The sequence below is a fragment of the Cyprinus carpio genome, chromosome B15, assembly GCF_018340385.1.
Source record: "Cyprinus carpio isolate SPL01 chromosome B15, ASM1834038v1, whole genome shotgun sequence".
NCBI classification, from domain to species: domain Eukaryota; kingdom Metazoa; phylum Chordata; class Actinopteri; order Cypriniformes; family Cyprinidae; genus Cyprinus; species Cyprinus carpio.
The window spans coordinates 23,350,239-23,360,944 of record NC_056611.1 but is presented as its reverse complement, the minus strand read 5'-3'; positions in this window follow the sequence as shown (position 1 = coordinate 23,360,944).

Sequence of the window (10,706 nt, the reverse complement as noted above, 5' to 3'; positions counted from 1 at the left end):
CGAAACGAGTACGCCAGTCCGCATCGGTCAATAGTATATAGGAGTTTTATTTTTATTTTTTTCCTCCATCTCGGTTTCACGCTTCACCCCAGTGGGTGTCGGAAGTAGCCGCCTACATCTGTAAAACGGAAAGAAGAATTGTCCGTTTTTTTTTTTTTTTTTTTTTTTTCTTTTTTTTTTTTTCCAAACCCTACTTAGGCCTCCTCGAGCTTTCGGTTGGTTGTCAGGTAGTATGTCCAGTAACTCGCCCTCACAAATTACCGCGGCTTATTACAGTGAGTCACCATGGCCATTTCTTATCATTTCTTATCATTTCTTATCATGGCTTTATTTAGAACCATGTTAGTTGAAATATATATATATATACATATATATATATATATATATATATATATATATATATATATATATATATATATATATATATATATATATATATATATATATATATATATATATATATATATATATGCACTTGACAAGTTAAATCTGAAGCGTTAGTTAGGCTGCCTGATTTTAATCTCTTGCTTATATAGGCTAAGCATTGTATAATAAGCAAAACTACACACACACACACAAACCTATATAATTTTGCTTAACCATATAAAGCCTTCTGCATCATATTTGATACATTCATTCACAAGGCCTCTGAATTATTAATGTTATCAAAACTTTGTTGAAAGGCTACACAATCTTCTACATACCTTCTGCCTCCTTATAAATAGTTCATATTTTTATACCAAGTAAATGTAAGCGTAACCTTTATATTGTCTTTAATATTTCAAGATGAACAGGACTGGAGCAACTTACTTGATTATCCAAACATATATTTTCTTTTAGAAAAAAAAATTACGATTCAAAATCGTGTCAAATGTGATGCATATATTATTGTAAATAACAACTGTTCTTCAGTGTGAGCTCCATGTTCTCACTATATTATGCTATATGAGCCCGATGTTTCATATGATACAAAATATAAAACACATGCAAACTGTCCAGTAAATAACACAATTTTCTGACTATTGTTTCATATATCGGGCTTTACAATGTTAAATCAGGGTCACAACGGAAAGTAATTTAAAGCTGTGAATGCTTTATATTAATGTCAGATGTTTGATTGATTTCTTGACTTTTGGATATTAACAAACAGGTTAAAGGTTGAATTAGTCATATAATCCACCTAAACTAAGGAACAATCCTCATGTCCTTCAAATGTGTAGTCAAGTCTTGACTTGCCCAGCCAACTCCCATTGTAACATATGCACTCTCATTGTAACATATGCACATGTCTAAGCAAATGATTCTTCTGAATCTTCCAAGTGTTTCAGTGGATTTCTTATTGCAGTAGAACAGCAAAGGAGAGGTTTAGCAGAATGTCAAAAATGTGTCCTTTCAATACAGTGGAAGTTTACGGTGACCAGAGGCTGTCAAGCTTCAAAAGGAACATGAAAGCAGTCTATATGACTTATGCATTACATTTCAACTCTTCCAAAGTCTTACAATAATTTTGTGTAAGGACCCAGACCATTATTCACTAAAAATCTCACATGAAATGTTTGGTCACCATTCACTTTTAAATCAACGTATGTAAAAGAGCTGCTTGAACATGTGCTGTAAAGCTCTCCTTTTGTGTTGATTACGATAAATAAATTCATACAGGTTTTGAAAGACATGAGTAAATTATATATATATATTTTTTTTATCTCCATTTCTACATGGTACACTTTGAGAATATGTGATCCTTGAAGGTTTGTATATTTGTCTGCCTGGCTCCTTGATGGCATCATATGATCTTGTTTTGAGTATTGGTCATGCATCTGACTCACTCATGTCTCTCTTTCTTCTAGTTGGCTGACGAAGGATTGCTGAAGACCTGTAGGCAAAGGTGTTACTCCTTAGCTACTTTACGGTGCCAAAATAACACTTACCCAGATGCCTCCGCCTGTGCCCTTTCTAACGAAATTTCCAGCTGAAGTCAGCAAAGGAACGACTGGCTCTGATGGCATTCATACAGCTGTTGAGAAGCTAAAGAACCAGTTATGGTAGGCCCACACTTGCTTTGAAAGGTGGCTTTACGAAATGCGTCGTTATTCGTCTCTCTTGGATACATGACTTAAGCCTCTGTGAGTCAGAGGTGATCTGATAAACAGCTAGTTTGAAAAGGTTGTTTATGACTTCTAAAGAAAGGAATAATACAGGGTCTCAAAGTATGAGAACTATATGAAATCTTTGCTGTATTATTACTTTTATTCTCAGCTTTTTTTTTTTTTAGCTCAAATCTGTTTGGTGCAGGATGAGAATCTTCATGGTCCGTTCTTACCAAAGAGAAGCATAATAATAGCATAACATAATTTTATGGTAATTTTATCAACTTTTAGGAGTTCACTAGCATGACCTTAAAACGGACGTGCACAAAAAGTACACGGATGTGCAAACACGCTAGTCTTCGAAGAGCCCACATTGTAGCTTTGATGGACTGATATGGTGCACAACAGTTGTTCTGAGAACGATCAGGATCTAAAAACTGTCTCCACAGTGCAAACTCTTCACACTCCATTACCCAAAGACCACATAACCATTCAGGAGGCTAGAGGGGTGTTGTCTGGATATGTTCCCTCCGTCGTCACAAACAGAAATGAGTTCTGTTGTGTGTTTGTATGCAGTTGAGGTGTGGGGAGGGGACGACGAGTCAAGAATGGGGGCAGCTTGTTTCGAATTGCAAAGGTTGCATCATAACTAGCAGGTTCCAGTGCAAATGGGCTTGTTGTGTGTTCAAGTACACAAAGGTTTGCAGGGTCAGAGTGTTCACAAACCGAGTTGAAAAACAGGTCACATATTTCCATGATGCCTTGACTGAGCCTAAGGTGATCTGCACAGGTAGATGCACTGACATTCAGATATTAAAGCGCTTCATTAAACAATTAGTTCACGGTTAGAGACAAAAGTATGAACTACAGCCCATAGCATTTCAGCAGAGGTCTGAGAAGAAGGAAGAACATTTAACAAAAGAAATGGATTAAACATTTCCCCATTGTAAATTATTAAATGCATTATTTATTGGATATTTCTGAATACACCTGCTGATGTTGTTGTTGTTTTTCTTTTTTACTAAAATTAATGTTTATGCAGTTTTTATTTGTATATTTAAAAAAATCAGCAGGCAGGATTTTGTATCAGATAAGTTTGGTATTGGGTTACAATATGAGTGAAATATGGCACATCCTCCAACCTGATCTAACCAGGTGAACAGCCAGAGGAGGCCTGAGCTAGTCATAGTTAGAGGGCATGTTTGCAATTCTAATCATCTCCAGCCTGAACCTGTATGTTTCAGCTTGCCCCACTATGTAAATGTTTAGGCTGGAGATACAAAGTCTTTGTTCTTTACAGATTGTTCTTTACAGATTATGAGACTAATAATGTTTTGAATATCACAAATATCAGTTAGAACTCTTTCACTGCATTTTCTAGATAAGATTTGCTATTTTCTAACCAAAACATGATGTGATTTAAGAGCTTCATGTTCTACATTTGAGATGGATTGGCAGTCTTGTGTTCTTTAACAAATGCTCTGCTGCAACCTGTGGCCACTGTGGGAACTGCAACTGGTGTAAAAGATCATCTGAAGGGTTGAAGTAGTCCTAGAAATACCTGTGCATTTAGCATAGCTTCCCAATAGATGTTGTCAATTTTCACTTTTGAAGTAAGTGTAATAAATTGTGCATATTATTAATATTAAATATCTCTAAAAGCCTCAATTTGCCCTTGCAAAAATTAAAGCCTTAAACGTTTTTAAATCTGAACAGAACTGAACTTAAATTCAAAAAGTGATGCCATTAAATGCTGCATGTGCTGCCAGAAAAAGAGAGAAAATCTTCCTCAGTGTTTTTATTTTGTTTTCCAACACAAATCTAAACATCCTTTAATCAAGATATGTTTCCTTGACATGCAAATTGATCATGTGAAGTCTTGTTTTCTGAAAAGTTGAAAAAATTAAGCAAGATATGCTTAAAACAAGAAGAAAAAAATCTGGTTGTTTCCCTTTGAATTAAGTTGATTTTTCTGAGCCTTTTGGCAGATATTTGTCCATGTTTTAATCATGAACTTGCTTCATTTTGATCAATTATTCATGAAAAATGAATTTATATATTATGTCATTTTGCTTCAAGTAAATGAGTCTTTTCTTTAGATATGTAGACTGGAAATCAAGACAAAAATACTGATGAAGAACTTTTTTTGCAGTGTGTTCAGAAGGTACACTAAAAGTTATTTGCATATACTAGTGTTTGGGAGCAGAAATATTCAAACCATGAGTGTTTTTTTTTTATTTTATTTTATTTTTTATTATTATAAAATTAATTAAAATGTAATGGAGATCTACTGGAAGTGGTATTTTCTAACTTTGAAGCATTATTTATACTAGACATTTAATTAAAAAGTTTTAAATTTACCTTCCTAAAACCTTAAGTCACAAATATGTTAATAATAATTTGAAAAAAAATGTTCCCCCTTTTGCTGTGTTGTTTTGACACCAGCATTCTTCAAAATAATCTGTTTTATTCCATTAATATTAGCATTTGGCTAGTTTCAACTGTGGTAGTTGAATTTGCATCCAATAAAACTACACTGTAAACCCTAATAAGTTCACAGAACTCAAAAAATATTTTGTAACAGATTACACAAAAAAATTTAAGTGATGTTTTCAAATGTTTTAAGTTTACATAAAATAAAAATTACATTTCCAGTTGCTTTAAATTATCTAAATATTATCTTATAAATATTGATATTTCTCAACTTAGAAATAGGGAGTAATTCACTAAAAATGTTCACTATTTTCCAACCCTTATAATGTGGGAAATACACTCAAATGTAACTACTAATGTAGTTATCAAAAAGACTCACAATACTTGCATATTATTATTCAAACATCATGCAGTATACAAAGCCTTTAAGTTTTGCTTTCCATCCTCAGCCTAACCACAGGCTCTACTCTTCACCACAACGGTAACACTACAAAACTAACATAACAGAAACATATGTAAATCCTAAGATAACACAACATTTAAGTACTAACTTATGTCTCTCTATGTTATTCTTGTGTAAAAATACACAAAATAGCACCTAATTTCTACATTTATTTTCCTTGTTGGCTGATGCAATGCATGCTGGGAACTTGAAAATGCAATAATTTTAAGTTCACCTCACTACAACAGTATTTTGAGTTTACAGAACTTATTTCAATTAAGTCCAATGAACTTTCATTATTATTTGAGTGAAATTAACTTTCTTTTTTTTATTAATTTCACTGTTGGGTTTTACAGTGTATGTTTTGGTGTTTGACTGTTGGGTTTTATTTTGTAGTTTTTATTAACCTTTTAATTGTGTTTTCTAACCTTGCATGATTAAGAGGTTATGTTTTGTTAGCTGCATGAGATGGGCACTCCAGTTGGTGACTTGGACTTGAGTCGGACTCAAGTCGCATTTTTATAGACTTCAGACTTGAAGTTCGACCTGAAATGACCCCAGGCTTGATTTGACTCAAGGAAAAGGACTCGTGAATATTTTAAAAGCAACTCGAGTCTTAATCCTTATATAACTGATTCAAAAGGCGGACTGCGTCCGCACCCCGGCATCAATCCGGACTGCGAGCCGTAGTCAGAACAGCAGAGCGGATCACATAACAAGCGCTCGGGGTCGTTTATGGCAAATATCTAAAGTCAAACCGCTTTATTCAAGCCCTTTCAGCTCTGTGCACTTTCTCTCTCTCCAGACGTGCACCTGCGCAGATGACGCGGTTATTTAAACAACACCAGAAACACGGAGAGCAGCAAAAATTATAGATAACTTTCACTAAAATACAGCAGAAAAAACCACAATGCTGCAAATATAGTTCTTTTTCTTACTATCTATCTATTTATCTATCTATAACCTGTTCAAACCAAATTTGGCACGACGTTTCTGATAGCATTATTAATCTGCAGGCTAAGAAGAATCTGCAGGCTAAGAAGAATCTTGTAATTATAATTGGGTAATTGTTGTTAGATGGCTAGGATAGAGTAAACTTTGAAACTGCTGGTTATATTATCTTTATTTTCTGTTCAAGATGAGAACGTTCTGATTATTGTAGACATTTTTAGTAGATAATGCTTAAAGTAATATATTAAAATATTATAGATTTCAGGAGGAAAACCCTGAACAGAAACAGTATTTTTTTGTCACGTGGCCTCGCATGAATCTAAATGTAAAAATACAATTCATGTAAAAGTGTGTATTTTTAATTTATTTATTTTTTGGTTGAAAGAAAACATAGAGGCCTCTTGGAACTTTAATTGAATACCCCTGACTTATATCAAAAAGAAATTATTTATTTGTATGGTTTTGTAATATCTGTGTCACATATTTTCTTATGTGTCATGGTATTGAACATGATAATGCATTAAAACATAAGTAACGGGGTGGATGGGGGGGCTCAGCCCCCAATGAGGTAATACACACACACACACACACACACACCTGTTTACTGTACACACACAAAATTTTACTGTTTGCATTTCTAGTACAACCCTCTTTCCTTAGCTCAAGTAGGCCTATGCAAACCTCTTTGCCACATGCACTGGAAAATGTATTACATGTAATTTTCAAATGAAAATGGCTACATGATTGTTTTATAAAGTATGCGTTCATATAGTATGTTCTTCAATTTCACTAGAGGAAACAGCTGTGGTGTGATGAGGGGTGAACGCAGCGAAAACTTAGGCTATAGTAGATGGAGAACCAAATTATATTTTGTTAACTATTTATGACAAAGAACAGAACTGCACAGATGCAGATATTATAACAATCTATCGATAAACACACACCTTGTCCTCTGTTTCTCGCTCTGTGGCATCACAGTCTGCAGATTGAAAAAGAACACGCTGAAAGACGGGGAGGAGTCGATCGAAGTCTGCCACCATTTCATATAAAGGGGACAGAGTCGATCACGAATTTGCGAACAGTTTATGGAGCTAATCGCAAAATTTTAGGGGGGCTGAGTAGTCATTTTATGGCTATAGGCCCCCAATAATGGCCTAGCAACGCCCATGCTGGATGTACATTAACATTACATCTTAAAAAAATTAAAATAAAAATAACAGATCATAGATCATATATTTTGTCTAAAGCCTATAAAACAGCTTTGTAGGAAGATTTCAATACATGAGGATTCTGAATGTGATTTTCTTTTAGCGAGCCATTAAATGACTTGAGACTCGTCTCGGACTCGTGACCAAAGACTCGAGACTTGACTCAGACTCCAGTGACAAAGACTTCAGACTTGACTTGGACTCCAACTTAAAGACTTGTGAACATCTCCACTGATTATTATCCTGCTGTTTGGGACCCTATCATGGCCTTTGAAATCATTTTCAGGTCACAACCAGTCTAGGATGGCTATTTATCATATAGCAGTGGGCGGTCCTGGGTTTTGGACAAATGATGGTGAAGATACAGTACTATGTTTGTATTAGTTCTATGAAGTTAAACATGATATAATCAGTCTTATTTTGGTATAGCCTACTGTGCAGCAGATAACTCCCCACTGCATTGAATGACAAGACCTTTTTTTTCCTTTTTTTTCTGTTCGCATTCATATTCATGCAACCCGCAGCAAGTTTGAAGCATTAATTGCACCATATTGAGCTATTTATGCATGGCATATTGCCCACTGAAACCAAAGGAAGCCACTATGGGATGTGTTATAAGATGATATTGATGGCACTAGTGCAGAGTAAATGCTGCTAAGCTGTGCGTTTGGGCTATTCGTATTCAGATCTGAGCCCTGGTGGCTTTGTGCAATGCATTCTTAATGCACCGTTGTTATTGACAGAGAAGTATTTAGATTAGCAATTTCATCTTGGCATCTATGCACAGAGCAGCCAAGAAGGCCTAAATGGAGTTGGGTAGACCTAGGCTATGTCATCACTAGATGGCAGTGTTGTACCACGTATTAGGAACTGTGAGTGGAGGATTTATGCTTTGTTAAGTACTTAGTGTGATTATGAATATATAAAAGCATTTAAACTTTTTTACATATGTTGATTTTTATTTACAGGTTTTAAAGACACATTTTAATAGAATGTATAAAATCTGTATGTTTACTGTACATTGTTGTATAGTAATCTCTTATAAGTAGCCTTTTTGCATTTTTTTAATTTGTGTGTATTGATCAATATTTGATTCTGTTTTTCTCTTTATTCAGATCCACACTGGACAGTAAGACTTAACCACTTGTATCAGAACTTCTGGTTCTCAGCTCTGATCGCCAATAGCATCAACAAAACTCATATGTTAATTAGAAATAATGTGTTTTCCTTACTCACCCACTGATCCTTCCAGTGACATCAAACTATGAAAAACCCAGAAACGTTGATTAATCATTGCACGCAATTTTTGTGCGTGTGTGTAGAAAGGTCAGAGAAAGACGATTTCCCTGTAGACCGATATGCTGTGTGTGTGAAGATGCACATGAATGTTGAACCTGCAGAAGACTTTTACAGGAAGTGGTAAGCACACGGAAATAGTACATTTCTGCATTGCCTTCTGCAAACACCTTCTTTTTAACTATGAGAAATTGCATATAATTAAATACGAATTAAACAAAACTGAAAAGAAACCTTTGTATTATCTATCAGATGTTTCTAGATTCTATTTTTTTTAATAAAAATCATGTAGTTTTATGTGTTTTGTGTTAAGTACTTTTTTAGATAATATTAATAATAAAAATAGTCATTTTTATTTTTTTTCTAAATTCCCTGATCAGAGATCCTTCAAATATAGAGGTAAAATTGAGGTGAACCAGTGTTTTTATTTGTTGTTGTTGTTGTTGTTGTTGTTTTTATCAATATAGACTACCATTCAAATGTTTGGGGTCAGAATTTTTTTGTAAAGTAATATCATTCATCAATGATCCATTAAATTTATAAATAAGTGAGACTAAATGCAATTATAATGTTAAAAAAAAAATTGCATCAAATAAATGCTGATCTTTTAAACTTTGAATTCACTGAAGATTCTTTAAAAAAGTAGGATGGTTGCCATAAAAATATTAAGCAGCACAGGTGTTTTCAGCATTAATAATAATAAATGTTTCTTGAGCAGTAAATTGGCATATTATAATTATTTTAAGGATCATGTGACACTGAAACTTAAGTAACGATGCTGAAAATTCAGCTTTGACCACATGAATAAATTACATTTGGAAATATATCATAATAGAAAACTTTTATTTTAAATTGCAATAGTATTTCACAATATTACTGTTTAACTGTATTTTCAATCAAATAAATGCAACCTTGGTGAGCATAAAAGGCTTCTTTAAAAAAAAAAAAAAAACTTTTAAAATCAATTAAAAAATTAAAATATTAAAAAATCTTATCAACCCAAAGCTTTGGATTGGTGGAAGGAGTAACTTTTAACTAATAAGGCTTGTGAGAAGTTTTCAATGTTGATTTCTGATTTAATTATTATTTTAATTCAATTTTCTTCCAGAGAGTAGTAGGTCAATACAGCTCATCACCAGAATTTTTGTTTATCATAGTATATTTTTTTACCCTGTTGTTATATAATAGGATTTGGAACAATTAAATGAGTAAATAGTATAGTAATGCAGGAAAATCTAATTTCAATTTATTTTTTCATCAGATTTGAAGGAAGGTGTAGCAACTCAGACAGGCACATGAAAAAGGAGCGAAAGGCTTGTTGCATGGCTAGGAATCTCATTACCTCAGCTCTGACTGCAAGACTTTGCAGAAAAAGAAGCAGAGTGAGTTAAAAATGTTGCATGCTGCAACACAAGCAAGATACTTTATCGTTAAATCTGTACATTCTGAATTGGTTTTAGTGGTGGGTGCTGCAGTCCTCTTGAGCCTGGCATAATGCTTTATTCACCACGTGCTTTGCGGTGCTTGATCTGTAAATGGGGGTGAGATGTACAGTAATGTTCATTCCATTGTTCCTCTGGACTCATGGGAGTGCATTGTAAATGAACAGAAACCACAAGTGATCGAATGTGTTAACTGTCTATTTCCCCTCCTCCAGTCTTGTTTTCAGTGTGCGGTGTGTTTGGTTAATGTCACTCTTTTATTGTAAATCTCTTTTATTGTAATATCTTTTCACACAGCATCTATCTGGGCAGGAAGTTTCATGGTTACAATGTTGACACAGCCACTAATGATACTGATAATAGCATTTATGACAGTGTGCAAGGACTTGTTTCTAATGGCTAGCCTAACTTTTTAGTCTTGTTCTGCACTATAATAAAAGGCTAAAATTTAGAAAAAGAAACTTTATGCTTGTTTTACAAGCCAAATTATTAGTTTGTAATGCTGCCTTGTTTGCAGGCTTTGACAGAAATAGAAAACCTCATTTAATCAACTGTTGTTAGAAAATATTCATGGAAATGTTGCAAACAGATGCTTTGTGTCATTAGGGATATTATAGACTGGAGAAAGATTGCTGTAGAAGGCTGGTGAATATGAAGTATTATGTAATTGTTTAGTTCTGATGAAAACCAAACCCACATATTTTGCATCATTTACCATCACTTCATGTTTCAGAAATGTTGCATAATAGTGTTAAGTAAAAGCATTCTCATGTTCTGCATTCTTATTTATTTGCACAAATGCAACAACTGTTATATCAGTGTTACAATGTATATACATATTATTTGT